The sequence below is a fragment of the Cherax quadricarinatus genome, chromosome 24 (genome assembly GCF_038502225.1).
Source record: "Cherax quadricarinatus isolate ZL_2023a chromosome 24, ASM3850222v1, whole genome shotgun sequence".
Classification (NCBI taxonomy): domain Eukaryota; kingdom Metazoa; phylum Arthropoda; class Malacostraca; order Decapoda; family Parastacidae; genus Cherax; species Cherax quadricarinatus.
In genome coordinates this window covers 17,207,139-17,221,541 of record NC_091315.1, presented here as the reverse complement: position 1 = coordinate 17,221,541, position 14,403 = coordinate 17,207,139, and the positions used below count along the sequence as shown (strand labels likewise).

At 43.2% G+C, this 14,403-nt stretch overlaps 2 protein-coding genes across 10 annotated transcripts in view; one reads left to right on the top strand and one right to left on the bottom strand.

The window, feature by feature from the left end:
• LOC128690841 (solute carrier family 35 member G1) overlaps nt 1-14,403 on the top strand; it is a 380,509-nt gene that overhangs the window by 153,958 nt on the left and 212,148 nt on the right. For 2 of the 8 annotated variants that reach the window (XM_070088221.1, XM_053779583.2), the window contains exon 2: nt 10,365-10,441. The exons of the other annotated variants lie outside the window; for them this stretch is intronic. The gene's annotated coding sequence lies outside the window, so the exon portion shown is untranslated. The remainder of the gene's footprint in view (nt 1-10,364; nt 10,442-14,403) is intronic. 8 annotated transcript variants of the gene reach the window in all.
• LOC128690729 (carbohydrate sulfotransferase 3-like) overlaps nt 1-14,403 on the bottom strand; it is a 330,456-nt gene that overhangs the window by 192,732 nt on the left and 123,321 nt on the right. The gene's annotated exons all lie outside the window — the stretch shown is intronic.

Sequence of the window (14,403 nt, the reverse complement as noted above, 5' to 3'; positions counted from 1 at the left end):
GAGTGCTTCTAGTAATTATTTCAGTATTGTCGAGAAGATTGAGAGAAGATATATGTCGTGTGTTAAATAATTCCTCTCAGTCAGTGTTCTCACATGTTAGTATATAGCTTAGTGTCAGTTTTGTGCACAGAAAAGCATCATTTGCTAGTTTAAGCCATGTTGTACCGCATGTACCGTGGGTGTGTGTAGTTTCTGTGTGTCCAGTGAGGTCTGAGCCAGACCAGAGTAGCACCACTGTGTTAGTCACCCGGTGTGACCAGAGCGTTTGACAGCTGATATCAGTCAGCCCCTGAGCGTATGACCCCCTTGTACAGAAAGCTCTTATGCTCACCACTCATGATGTTCTGCAGAATTGTACCTGCTACAATTCCCATCGAGATTTGTTTCACTTCACCTCCAGACCTTCAGAGTGCAGTTATATGTAGAGAAACAAGTCTGGGGATGCTTAGACTAACCTCTGCTATAACTCCAACTGCCAAGAGAATGACCCTCGTCAAGCCGCAGTTAGCCCTGTCGGCAGGCGCTGTGTCAGCCTCGTGTCAAGCTTCAGTGAGCAGCCTGCATGAAGATGTCACTTTGACTGCTAGCTCACTCACTGCAGTCTGGTGTATGATGTTATGACTCCCAGATGTTTCGCCCAGTCGTCTCTGCCACGACTCGCTCCACGACTCACTCCACGCTCGCCGGCAGTGACAGCCCAGCCACAGTACCAGTCGAGAAGTGTCCTCCTGAGTCGCTTGCCAGAAGTCCTGCCCAGTTGCCGAGTTTCGTCGACGCCTCACTCGAGGGCACCAGCATGTCGTGCCCCAGGTTGAGTGAAACCTGCAGCGACTCCTACGATGTCTCCTTCATCGTTCCAGAGGAGACCGTACCCTGATACGCAACGATGTCTCTTGTGTTGCAGTATCTGTCCAGATGCAGGAAGGCATGCAGTGATGTCCATCGACGCTCACTGCCTATGACCACGATGTTTAGCACACCCCACATGTTTTTTTCTTCCCTCCATATAGGAATTTTTTTTCCATGTTCATATGTATATATATGTTTTTTTGTGTTCTGTGCCCTGTTCCTACGAGAGAGAGACCGAGTTTTTTTTTACCACCAGACATGGTCGGGACGACCATGTGGCAGGTGGTCGAGCGTATGTAAACAGCCTGAACTGTCTGCACAGACAGACATGCTATCTGCCAGCTTAGTTCATATTTTGCGGCACTAAGGTGCTGCCCTCTGGGCCTGCCCAGGTCTGTGGGAAGCTGGTCCCACACGCACTCAGTGGCCAAGCAGTAAGACAGATGGCCTACTAGCTCTCTCCTCTCGTGGGCATGGCTCTACCCAGGCCATGGGCACAACACACAAGCCTGTGTACCCACCACGACTTTACAAATAAAGTAAGAAGCCTCCGAAGACGTTTATAATTCACACCACGCTTTCAGTTCACTAAATAATTCCATTAAACATATATATATATATATATATATATATATATATATATATATATATATAGATATATATATATATATATATATATATATATATATATAGGCAGAACTTGCGATCTTGGCTTAAATAGCAACGCTCATCTTGCCATATAGAACAAGTGAAAATTTGCGTATGCAATAATTTCGCCAAATTCATTCTGAACCTAACGAAAAATATATATTTCATTGTGTTTGTTTAGTATTAAATTATTGTAAACAAATCTAAAATATATTTAGTTGGGTTAGGCTCAAATAAATTGTGCTTGCTATAATAAGGTTAGGTAAGTTTTCTAAGTTCCTTTTGGTGCAAAATTATAAATTTTTACATCAACATTAATGGAAAAAATATATCTTTAAACGTATAAAAGAAAATTTTAGAAAGGACTTAATTTTAAATGAGTTCTTGCTAATTGGCCAGTTTTACATATTCGGCACGACATATATATATATATTTTTTTTTATTATCACACTGGCCGATTCCCACTAAGGCAGGGTGGCCCGAAAAAGAAAAACTTTCACCATCATTCACTCCATCACTGTCTTGCCAGAAGGGTGCTTTACACTACAGTTTTTAAACTGCAACATTAACACCCCTCCTATATATATATATATATATATATATATATATATATATATATATATATATATATATATATATATATAAATGTTCTTGTTATAATAAGGTTAGGTAAGTTTTCTAAGATTCTTTTGGAGCAAAATTAAAAATTTTTTCATCAACATTAATGGAAAAAATATATCTTTAAACGTATAAGAGAAAATTTTAGAAATGACTTAATTTTAAATGAGTTCTTGCAAACTGACCAGTTTTACACATTCGGCATGAATATATATATATATATATATATATATATATATATATATATATATATATATATATATATATATATATATATGTTTAATGTTTTTTTATCTTAGTCTATTCAACAGTCTGTACCATATAGATTTAGTGTAAATTAACAGGTTTATAATTGATTTCTTGAGGGACGTATTGAGAAAACTTGTTTTTATTGTGTGTGTTTGTTCAGGACATCAGTTGTTACAGTGAGAAGCTGCACAAGATGTTCTCCAGAACCATAAAAACACAGCGGAAACAGGTAACAGTTGGGAGCAGTAGCAGTTTTATTTGAGTCATGATTCTATTTGATCAATTGACTAAATGGGGTGGGAGGGAAGATTATGGAGGGGGTGGGAGGTGATGGTAAGGAGGTGATGGTGAGGGGGCGGTGATTTGGAAGTTCTATGGAGGTGGGGATGATGGTGAGTGGAGGTGATGGTGAAGGGTGATGGGAGGGCTTGAGGAGGGGCGGTGACGGGACGTGGAGGGGAGGTGGTGAACATTAGCTTACGGAATGGGAATGGGTAATAGAGGGAAAACACAGCATTGGGCAGAAAACACACAGCAGTGGGCAAGAGAAGACACACCCGAGGTAGGATCTCTACACAGGTAAACATGCACACATGACCTTCAGCTACAAGAGTGGTAATGACCTGAGCAGGTGAGGCTTCCATCAACCCTGTAGTGAGGGAGGAGGAGGAGGAGGAGGGAAGGAGGTGAGATAGAGGAATAGAATGAGGAAGGAGGGTTGGCAAGAAGAAACAGGGGAATAGGCTGAGATGGAGAAACAGCAGGGTGAAGAAAGGGAGGGAATGAGGATGGAAGAGAGAGAGAGAGAGAGAGAGAGAGAGAGAGAGAGAGAGAGAGAGAGAGAGAGAGAGAGAGAGAGAGAGAGAGAGAGAGCGAGAGAGAGAGAGAGACAGGTAGGGTAGGCTCCAAAACCTGGCTGTCCCAGGTCAAGGACAGACAAGGTTATCTGCTTGATGAACTCATTCCACCTGTAAATCGACAGGATGGGAAGACCTCTACTAGTAGTCAACAGAAGGCAGACCTCTTTGCTGAACACTTTGCTACCGAAATGCAAGTTCCTGATCCAGCTAGGGACCCTCCTTGGCTAGCTGCAAGAATTGTGTCAAAACTGTCGGTGGTGACAATAAGGCAGGAGGAGGTGCACTTTCTTCTTAAATCGCTTGACCAAGAAAAGGCTGTGGGCCCAGACAAGTTGAGCCCAAGATTGCTGAGAAGATGTGCAGACCAGCTAGCAGCACCTCTAACTCGCATCTTTCAGCACTGCCTAGTACAGTGTAAATGGCCCTCTCTGTGGAAAGAGGCAAATGTAGTCCCTGTTCACAAAAAGAAGAGCAGAGCAGAAATCAGCAACTACAGACCAGTGTCACTCCTGTCAATCACTGGTAAGATCGTTGAGACAATAATCTCAAGACAAATGACAGAGTTTTTTGACTACCACTCACTACTTTGTGATCGTCAATATGGCTTCAGGAAAGGTTACTCTGCTGCTGATCTGTTATTAAACCTCTCCACTAAGTGGCACCAGTCACTGGATGAATCCAAAGTCAGCTGTGTGGTAGCACTGGACATTGCTGGTGCTTTCGACCGGGTGTGGCACCATGGCCTCTTAGCAAAACTTCAAGCACTGGGAATTGCAGGCTCTACGCTATGTCTCCTCAGTGATTACCTTCATGGTAGATCTCTAAGTGTAGTTCTCAATGGAACGGAATCAGCAAGACATCCTATTGGGGCAAGTGTTCCACAAGGAAGCGTGCTGGGACCATTGTTATGGAATGTCTACTTCAACGACCTCCTTCATCTCATCTCAGAATCACATGCATATGCAGATGACTGTACACTGACATTCACTTATCCGAGAGAAGAAATGCCAGCTGCTCTAAGCTACATCAATCACCAGCTAAGAGCTATTTCAGCTTGGGGAAATAGATGGCAAGTAACATTTGCACCTGAGAAAACGCAAATGATGATCGTTTCTAGGCACCATGATGGTAATGCTACTGCAGTAGTAAGGACGAATGGGAGGGTGTTGGCACCTGGAGAAGAAGTTGATATCCTTGGGGTGAAATTTGACTCCAAACTAACCATGAAGAACCATGTTGTAAATCTAGCAAACAGGGCAGCCAGGAAGCTTACAGCACTTCGCCGTATCTCGCATCTGTTTGACAGTAGGGGTTGCAAGATTCTGTACGAAGCACAAGTACGCTCACACCTTGAGTATGCTCCACTTTCTTGGTTTGCCTCCCCCCCTCTCATCTGCGACTGCTTGACAGAGTGGAGAACAGAGCAAGACGTCTCATCTCTCGCCTGGACCCATCCTGGATAGATCTGTCATTTCAGCAGAGCCTTCAACACAGGAGGGATGTGGGTGGCCTTAATGTTATGTATAAGGCCAATATTGTCAAAGTACCACACTTGGATCCACTTCGAGGACAGCGTGAAACAAGCTTTTATGCCACAAGACGGGCAGAAAGCAGCAACTTCACTCTGGCTGTACCCTTCCCCAGAACATCACTCCATCTGAGATCATACATACCCAGGATGACTCGAGTATGGAACATATTCGTACAGCATAATGATGTCAACGAGATAACGTCAGTTGATCAAATGAAAATGCTGGCCCACAGATGGCTCCAACTTCATCCTGTTCCCTACTTGTATGTCTCATAACAATAAAAATGCTTTCAAATGAGCTGATGTAGGCAACAGCTCTTAGCTTGCCAATAAAGTTATGAATCCTTAACCTGTAAATAGCTTGTCAATAAAACTAGGGATCCTTAACCTTGTCAAACCCTGTGTAAAGAGAGAGAGAGAGAGAGAGAGAGAGAGAGAGAGAGAGAGAGAGAGAGAGAGAGAGAGAGAGAGAGAGAGAGAGAGAGAGAGAGAGAGAGAGAGAAATGGATAAAGAAGTTTGTAAATGGTACAGGAAAGATCAAAGCGTTTCCTTTCTATTTATCGAAGAATAAAAATCACGACACCGTGGGTACAACAAGTAGCAATACCGTGCCTGGAGCAAGTAGCAATACCGTGCCTGGAGCAAGTAGCAATACCGTGCCTGGAGCAAGTAGCAATACCGTGCCTGGAGCAAGTAGCAATACCGTGCCTGGAGCAAGTAGCAATACCGTGCCTGGAGCAAGTAGCAATACCGTGCCTGGAGCAAGTAGCAATACCGTGCCTGGAGCAAGTAGCAATACCGTGCCTGGAGCAAGTAGCAATACCGTGCCTGGAGCAAGTAGCAATACCGTGCCTGGAGCAAGTAGCAATACCGTGCCTGGAGCAAGTAGCAATACCGTGCCTGGAGCAAGTAGCAATACCGTGCCTGGAGCAAGTAGCAATACCGTGCCTGGAGCAAGTAGCAATACCGTGCCTGGAGCAAGTAGCAATACCGTGCCTGGAGCAAGTAGCAATACCGTGCATGGAGCAAGTAGCAATACCGTGCCTGGAGCAAGTAGCAATACCGTGCCTGGAGCAAGTAACAATACCGTGCCTGGAGCAAGTAACAATACCGTGCCTGGAACAAGTAACAATACCGTGCCTGGAGCAAGTAACAATACCGTGCCTGGAGCAAGTAACAATACCGTGCCTGGAGCAAGTAACAATACCGTGCCTGGAGCAAGTAACAATACCGTGCCTGGAGCAAGTAACAATACCGTGCCTGGAGCATGTAGCAATACCGTGCCTGGAGCAAGTAACAATACCGTGCCTGGAGCAAGTAACAATACCGTGCCTGGAGCAAGTAACAATACCGTGCCTGGAGCAAGTAACAATACCGTGCCTGGAGCAAGTAACAATACCGTGCCTGGAGCAAGTAACAATACCGTGCCTGGAGCAAGTAGCAATACCGTGCCTGGAGCAAGTAACAATACCGTGCCTGGAGCAAGTAGCAATACCGTGCCTGGAGCAAGTAGCAATACCGTGCCTGGAGCAAGTAGCAATACCGTGCCTGGAGCAAGTAGCAATACCGTGCCTGGAGCAAGTAGCAATACCGTGCCTGGAGCAAGTAGCAATACCGTGCCTGGAGCAAGTAACAATACCGTGCCTGGAGCAAGTAACAATGCCGTGCCTGGAGCAAGTAACAATACCGTGCCTGGAGCAAGTAACATTACCGTGCCTGGAGCAAGTAACAATACCGTGCCTGGAACAAGTAACATTACCGTGCCTGGAGCAGGTAACAATACCGTGCCTGGAGCAAGTAACAATACCGTGCCTGGAGCAAGTAGCAATACCGTGCCTGGAACAAGTAGCAATACCGTCCCTGGAGCAAGTATCAATATCGTGCCTGGAGCAAGTAACAATACCGTGCCTGGAGCAAGTAACAACACCGTGCCTGGAGCAAGTAACAATACCGTGCCTGGAGCAAGTAGCAATACCGTGCCTGGAGCAAGTAGCAATACCCTGCCTGGAGCAAGTAGCAATGCCGTGCCTGGAGCAAGTAGCAATACCGTGCCTGGAGCAAGTAGCAATACCGTGCCTGGAGCAAGTAGCAATGCCGTGCCTGGAGCAAGTAGCAATACCGTGCCTGGAGCAAGTAGCAATACCGTGCCTGGAGCAAGTAGCAATGCCGTGCCTGGAGCAAGTAGCAATACCGTGCCTGGAGCAAGTAGCAATGCCGTGCCTGGAGCAAGTAACAATACCGTGCCTGGAGCAAGTAGCAATACCGTGCCTGGAGCAAGTAGCAATGCCGTGCCTGGAGCAAGTAGCAATACCGTGCCTGGAGCAAGTAGCAATACCGTGCCTGGAGCAAGTAGCAATGCCGTGCCTGGAGCAAGTAGCAATACCGTGCCTGGAGCAAGTAACAATATCGTGCCTGGAGCAAGTAGCAATACCGTGCCTGGAGCAAGTAACAATATCTAGGCTGGAACAAGTAACAATATCTTGCCTGGAACAAGTAGCAATATCTGCCTCTATCAAGTAACAATATCTTGCCTGGAGCAAGTAATATCGTGCCTGGAGCAAGTAGCAATACCGTGCCTGGAGCAAGTAGCAATATCTTGCCTGAAGCAAGTAGCAATATCTTGGCTGGAACAAGTAGCAATATCTTGGCTAGAACAAGTAGCAATATCTTGCCTGGAGCAAGTAGCAATATCTTGGCTGGAACAAGTAGCAATATCTTGGCTGGAACAAGTAGCAATATCTGCCTCTAACAAGTAACAACATCTTGCCTGAAAGAAGTAGCAATATCTTGCCTGGAACAAGTAGCAATATCTTGGCTGGAACAAGTAGCAATATCTGCCTCTAACAAGTAACAACATCTTGCCTGAAAGAAGTAGCAATATCTTGCCTGGAACAAGTAGCAATATCTTGGCTGGAACAAGTCACAATATCTTGACTAGAGCAAGTAGCAATATCTTGGCTGGAGCAAGTAACAATATTTTGGCTGGGACAAGTAACAATATCTTGGCTGGAGCAAGTAACAATATCTTGGCTGGAGCAAGTAACAATATCTTGTCTGGAGCAAGTAACAATAACTTGGCTGGAGCAAGTAACAATACCGTGCCTGGATCAAGTAACAATCACACTTTCGATATCAAAATGGACCATTATCAAATTATAAATCAGGAATGTTTTTCTCGATTTTGGTAGCATCGTCTTTGAGCAGGTGTTTGGATAGGTGTTTGGCTAGGTGTTTGGATAGGTTTTTGGATAGGTTTTTGGATAGATCTTTGGATAGGTCTTTGGATAGGTCTTTGGATAGGTCGATAGATAAGTCGATAGATAGGTCGATAGATAGGTTTTCCAAATATTTTTGGATTTTCAATCTTCTTTTTTTATATCTTAAAAGTCCTGGTTATTTGTAAACAATAAATGGCTTCACGTAAGACGTGTAGATGATGGCTACAAATGTACTGCCAACAACAGTCACAGTTTTAATTCCATTAACTGACATGTATTAACTACAGAAAGGCCATTTGTTACACCCGGCATTTCGTGCAGCCTTAAAAATAACTTATAACAATTGCACAATTATTTATGTTAGTTTATTACATTGTTTTGGTTTCCAATCTTTGACATTTTGTGAGAGATATCATGAGTTCTTTTATGTAATAAATTGATATAACGTTGACAGTAGTGAATACTGAAGCAGAATATATATATATATATATATATTTTTTTTTTTTGGGGGGGGGGTTATTATGTATGTTGAATTATACTGGAGATAGTGAGAACGTCAGTATGAATACTAATATGATTTGTATTAACAGGGTTGCTGTTGACAGATTTGATTTTAGTATAATTAATCTAGACAGGGTTTATGTCAGATTTAGGTGAACCAGGTGGTAGAATATTAGAGCCCTTTATTTGCATGGAGGTCCAGTATAGGTCGAGTCGTACAAATATCACATCAAAGAGATACTTCTTGTATTGTGTGTGTGTGTTGCGTTGCAAGCCTCCAGGAAGAGTAGTGGGCGTGGATTTGTTGCAAATTATGTTGAATAAATTAAAACGAATAGTTGTGTGTGTGTGTGTGTGTGTGTGTGTGTGTGTGTGTGTGTGTGTGTGTGTGTGTGTGTGTGTGTGTGTGTGTGTGTGTGTGTGTGTGTGTATACCCTGAGTGAGTCATTATTCTAACAGTTGATTTCAGTAGGGCAACAATGGGGTTTAGGTGATTTTCTGTAGCAGATCCCCAAGCACAGATACCATAAATAAGGCAGGGATAAATTATAGTGTGTTACAGGGTGAGAAATGTTTGTGGAGCAACGTATTTTTGATAGAATGCTCACAGTTGGAAAATTTCTTAAGCGTTGGATGAGAGAGTTGAATTTCAAGATGCAGTCAAGGTGCATTCCTAAGAATTTTCCAGCTTCTTGCCTTTCTTTGTGTGAATTTATATAATGAAATGGGAATTTTAAGCTTTACTGCCGAACATGTAGAAAGCGTTGTCAATGTCGACCTTAAGGTCGTTGGTTGCCATCAGGGTAGAAATGTTCTCGAGCTCTGCTTTGGCTGTGTCGTTGAAGACAACGGGATCTGGATGGGATATGACAAATGTGTCATCTGCAACAGAACTGGTTTAAGTTCCTGGGAGGCATTTGGTAGGTTATGTATAGTGCTGAGGAATAATAAATAATGGATCTATGAGGCTACCCTGAGGCACCCCTATGCTGAGCCAATGCTGATATTTTGGGTTAATGAAGTAGTGTTATGACTGTCACATACTGACAGTCTGTCAGTAAGGTAGAATTTTATGTAAGCGAGAGCATTCCCTCCGAATCCATGATGCTCTAGTTCCAGCAGCAACATGTGGTCTACGGTGGCCAAAGAGCTTTTCTGAGATCAATAAAAAGGCCCAATGGATATTCCTTATTTCTAGAGTTGAATAGTTATGATAGCATCATAAATGCTTTTCCCCCAAGTTTGAAGCCAGATTGACAAAAGTTCAGAATATTCTGTTTAGTAATAAATGCATATAATCGTTTGTATATTATCTTTACAAAGATAAAGGTTTTAGACAATCATGGTAAATCAGAGATTGGTCTATAATTGTTTACTCAGCTGGTTCTTCAACTTTGTGGACTGGGGTAACACGTTTTACTGAAGTATCTTAGGGAAAGTTGTGGCTTTATCCGTAGCTTGGTTGGTAGCTCACCCAGCTCACACCTGAAGGTCGGTGGTTCGATACCCGGTACATGTGGAATCATTTGGGCGTGTTTCCTTAAGGCACCTGTCGTCCCTGTTCACCTAGTAGTAAGCAGGTACCTGGATGTTAACCGCCTACTGGTGTTGGTCGCATCCTGGAGGATAAAATTAAGTTTCCCGAAATGCTCTGCATAACCAAGGGCTTACTATGTAGTATGTCACTGATATCAGCTAGGCCTGTATAAGTTGTATCATGTACTTGTAGAAATAAAGATTATTATTATTAGTTAAACAGAGTTGCAGAGATAGGTGAAAGCAGGTGGGCAGCTTTCATATATATATGAATGATAGCATACTCGCTTTATTACCTACTTTCTTTTTGTCTTGATTATTGAACTTATCCCAGTGAAATTTATTGGGGACAGGCGCGGAGGGAGTCCTGACGTCCACCACTGTGGTAATCACTAATCTGAGCGCCGAAGTTCGGGATTTTGCTGGCAAGGTTAGACCCCCTATTGTTTACCTGGAGTTTACCTGGAGAGAGTTCCGGGGGTCAACGCCCCCGCGGCCCGGACTGTGACCAGGCCTCCTTAGGTCAGTGTCCCAGGATGCGACCCACACCAGTCGACTAACACCCAGGTACCCATTTTACTGATGGGGAACATAGACAACAGGTGGAAAGAAACACGTCCAATGTTTCTACTCTGGCTGGGAATCGAACCCAGGCCCTCACCGTGTGAAGCGAGAGCGTTAACCACCAGGCCACTTGTTGAGAACAAGTCATTAAATTTATTTACATTAATAGCAATATGGGGTTCATTTGGTCTGGTCAGAACAATGTCTTTGGAAACATGGCGTGAGCCCAATATTTGCAAGAGTGTTTTTTCAGGTCTTTTAGATACCATCCATTATTTCTTGGTTCCTCCTGGCATACCTGGAGACCTGGAGAGGGTTTCAGGGGATCGACACCCATGCGGCCCGGTCTGAGACCAGGCTCCATCCTGTCACTTCAACTACATATTGTTTCAGACTATGGAACAATACTCTTCTCCAGACTGAGGGACTGACCACCTCAAAACTTCAAGGGTGATGGACTGATTACATCGTCTTCATGTCTCTCCTATCAACTTTTCTGTACTCAACTGAAAAAGCCTATTGTGTAGGCGAAACGTTTCGAAATAAAGATACCTAACTGTTGCATATGTGTCTTACCTAACAACATAGTAAGTGTTGATTTTGTCGTGTGTGTGTGTGTGTGTATGTCGTGTTAATGTGTAAAAATAATAATAATAGTAATAATAATAAATTATTATTCCAGACTCCACAATATGACACTGAATTACGAGAGAGGTAAAAACAATGCAGCATAATAATGACTTGAATAGTTCAGGGTTGCGTTTCCGTCCTGGTAACCCTAAGGTCCAAGAGGTTCTTGGCCAATCATAGAGGTCCGCTTTATAGCCAATCACAGTCTTCTGTGGTTTCCTGTTTTTGCACAATTTCCTGTTTGACCAGTAGGGGGGCAGTGCTCTGTCCTGCCCTGTTTACCACTTGCTAAGGCTATACTAGGAATTGGGGAGAGGCAGGGAGGGAAGGGGAGGAGACAGGGAAGGGAGGATAGGGGAGGAAGAGAGGGGGGAATGATAGGGTGTGGAGGAGGGGGGTAGAATTAAGGGAGGGAAGAAGGGGAAGGAGCGAGATGGGGAATGAGGGGAAGTAGGTAAATAATGGAAATAATAATAAAAGCAACAAAAACCCGCCTGTGTACTCACCAGATTGTGGTTGCAGGGGTCGATTCACAGCTCCTGGCCCCCTCTTCACTAGTTGTTACTAGGTTCACTCCCTGTTCCATGAGCTGTGTATGTGTGTGTGTGTGTGTGTTATTGTTCTTCTCAAAATAATTGCAGTATACATCTACACGGCTTCATTCTTTAACAGCTGATACATTTTACAAGAAAGATGTCTCCAGGTGCAAATTCTCCAATTTACTAGCATAGTTAATACACTGAATTGTTGGAGTCCACGCTATAGCTGGATAATGCATCTCCTGGTCGGCTTCAAACTTTAATTTATGGCGTATTTTTCTAAAATGAAGCTACGTATTGATTTAGAGTTGTGGAAGTTTTAATTTGACAAATTGGTTTCTGTGCCATAACTAAAGAATGCCTTTTCTTATTGTCTTCAAACCTTAAAGGCTGGTACATATTAAAGAAAGTTTTTTTTTTATATAAGAAACTGTGATAATTGAAATACTTTTTGTGATAATTTGTGAATGCCTAGCCCTGAATGGCTTCAAACCTTCAACACTAATAACGCAGGAATGCAGCTTTTGCTAGGGTTCAAACTTAAAGTATTAGTATATTTTGGGATATTTGTCTCTGTGCAATAACTAGAGAATGCCTCTTCCGACTGGTTTTAGACTTTCAAAGCTGGTTTAGTGGGAAGGTTTTTTTAGTGGGAAGTTTAATGGAAGGTTTACGATAGTTTTGAGCTACATAGGTGACTATTCGCCACATTAATTGGGGTAACTGAAATATTAAGTTCCATAGATTAACTTTTGAGTACATCTTTTGATGGGCTTTAAATCTAGAACACTGATACTGACTCACGAAGTCATAATGACACAATTGCAAACATACCATACCACGGAGGGGGTTCGAACCCGCGATCAGAGAGTCACAAAAACTCCAGACCGACGCGTTAACCACTGTTATTTATCTGCGTTAGAAATGAGTGTATTAAGGTAGAATGGGCTGGGTTTATGAGGCAAGGGGGACACCTTTCCTAAGTTATGCACTGACCAAAACACATCTAGTCATTCTTTTGTTTTTGTCCCCATAAGTACGTGTTAGTTATCGGTTAATATACATTAACCAAACAAAGACGTCTCCGTAGAATGTTACGTCGAGCAGAAATAGATGAACTATAATTTCGTGGGAAATTGAAAGTTAACTGGAGGAGAGGCTGGTCTCTAACACGACTGAGATTCAAGTTTTAACAGTTAACATCATTATACCTAAGCTTCTCAAAATATGTTAAATGAAATCAGTCATTATTTGTTTGTTCAACCCGGAACACGAATTTTGTCTGATTTATCTTGATAAACTTGTTTCCCGGGTACAGTGACCCAGACTGACTACGAGCCATACGGTGCTTGGGTCTGGAGTCACTATCACACACTTGGCCAAATATTTTTTATTCTCATATTGGAATAGGTGAAAAAGATAAAACAGCCTCGTATCATCCTTTGCGGGCGACAAAAAAATTAGCATGAACGTCGCCTCTGTAGAGGACGCCAACAATTGCAAGAGGATATAAAAAATCTTCCAGTGGGCGGTTAAAAAATGATATGATTTTCACTGGGGACAAATTCCAATTGCAGTGTTATGGTATAATTGAGGAACTTAAAAGTGGAACTACACAGACACTACAAGAGGGTCAGCCCAGAGAAGATAAGATTTCGTTCGGATTTTTAACCCCGGAGGGTTAGCCACCCAGGATAACCCAAGAAAGTCAGTGCGTCATCGAGGACTGTCTAACTTATTTCCATTGGGGTCCTTAATCTTGTCCCCCAGGATGCGACCCACACCAGTCGATTAACACCCAGGTACCTATTTGCTGCTAGGTGAACAGGACAACAGGTGTAAGGAAACGTGTCGAAATGTTTCCACCCGCTGGGAATCGAACCCGGGCCCTCCGTGTGTGAAGCGGGAGCTTTAGCCACCAGGCCACCGGGCCACGAACAGAAAATGGCAAATGCTGCACAAGCCAGAAAAACGACAGGGAAAAATACTGAGAACTTTCAAAACAAGACAAATAATGCACACATAAAACCAATATAACATTTAAATTAATGGGAACGATTGGAAAGAACTTCTCTGTGAGAAGGCGAGAGAGATACGCAGTAATATACACACGGAAGAAGCTGGAAGGCACAGTTTCAGACCTGCACGATTTTATTCCCATAACAGCGTATTAGAGTGAGAAATATGGAAGGGTGAAACAGAATAAGTGAAAAGCAGGGATTCAATTCAATTCAATTCAAAGTTTATTCTCTATAAGGATTACAATGCTGAGTTTACAGAAATTTGGTTATTGTTTGGTTTACATGTAGTAAAATTGTGATTACAGAGTGTACCACGCGAGGGCACCACGCGAGAACGCTGTATCAACCCTAATGGAAATAAATCACTTTTGGGTTATCCTAGGTAATTTGCATATATGCCGAGGGCCGAGGCTTTTCTTTTTTCAACCTGCTACCAATAGATACCAGAAATACTGCTAGAACGAGTATACAAGTTTTCAAGACAAAACTGGATATATGCCTCCGCTGGGTGGCAGATCAAGCAGACTGTGATGGATATGTTGGCCGGAGGGGCCGCCAACATCCTGGTTGATCAAGCAATTAATAGGGAGGCCTGGCCCTTGGCCGGGCCTCAGCAGTAGGAAAACCTCTCGAAATAG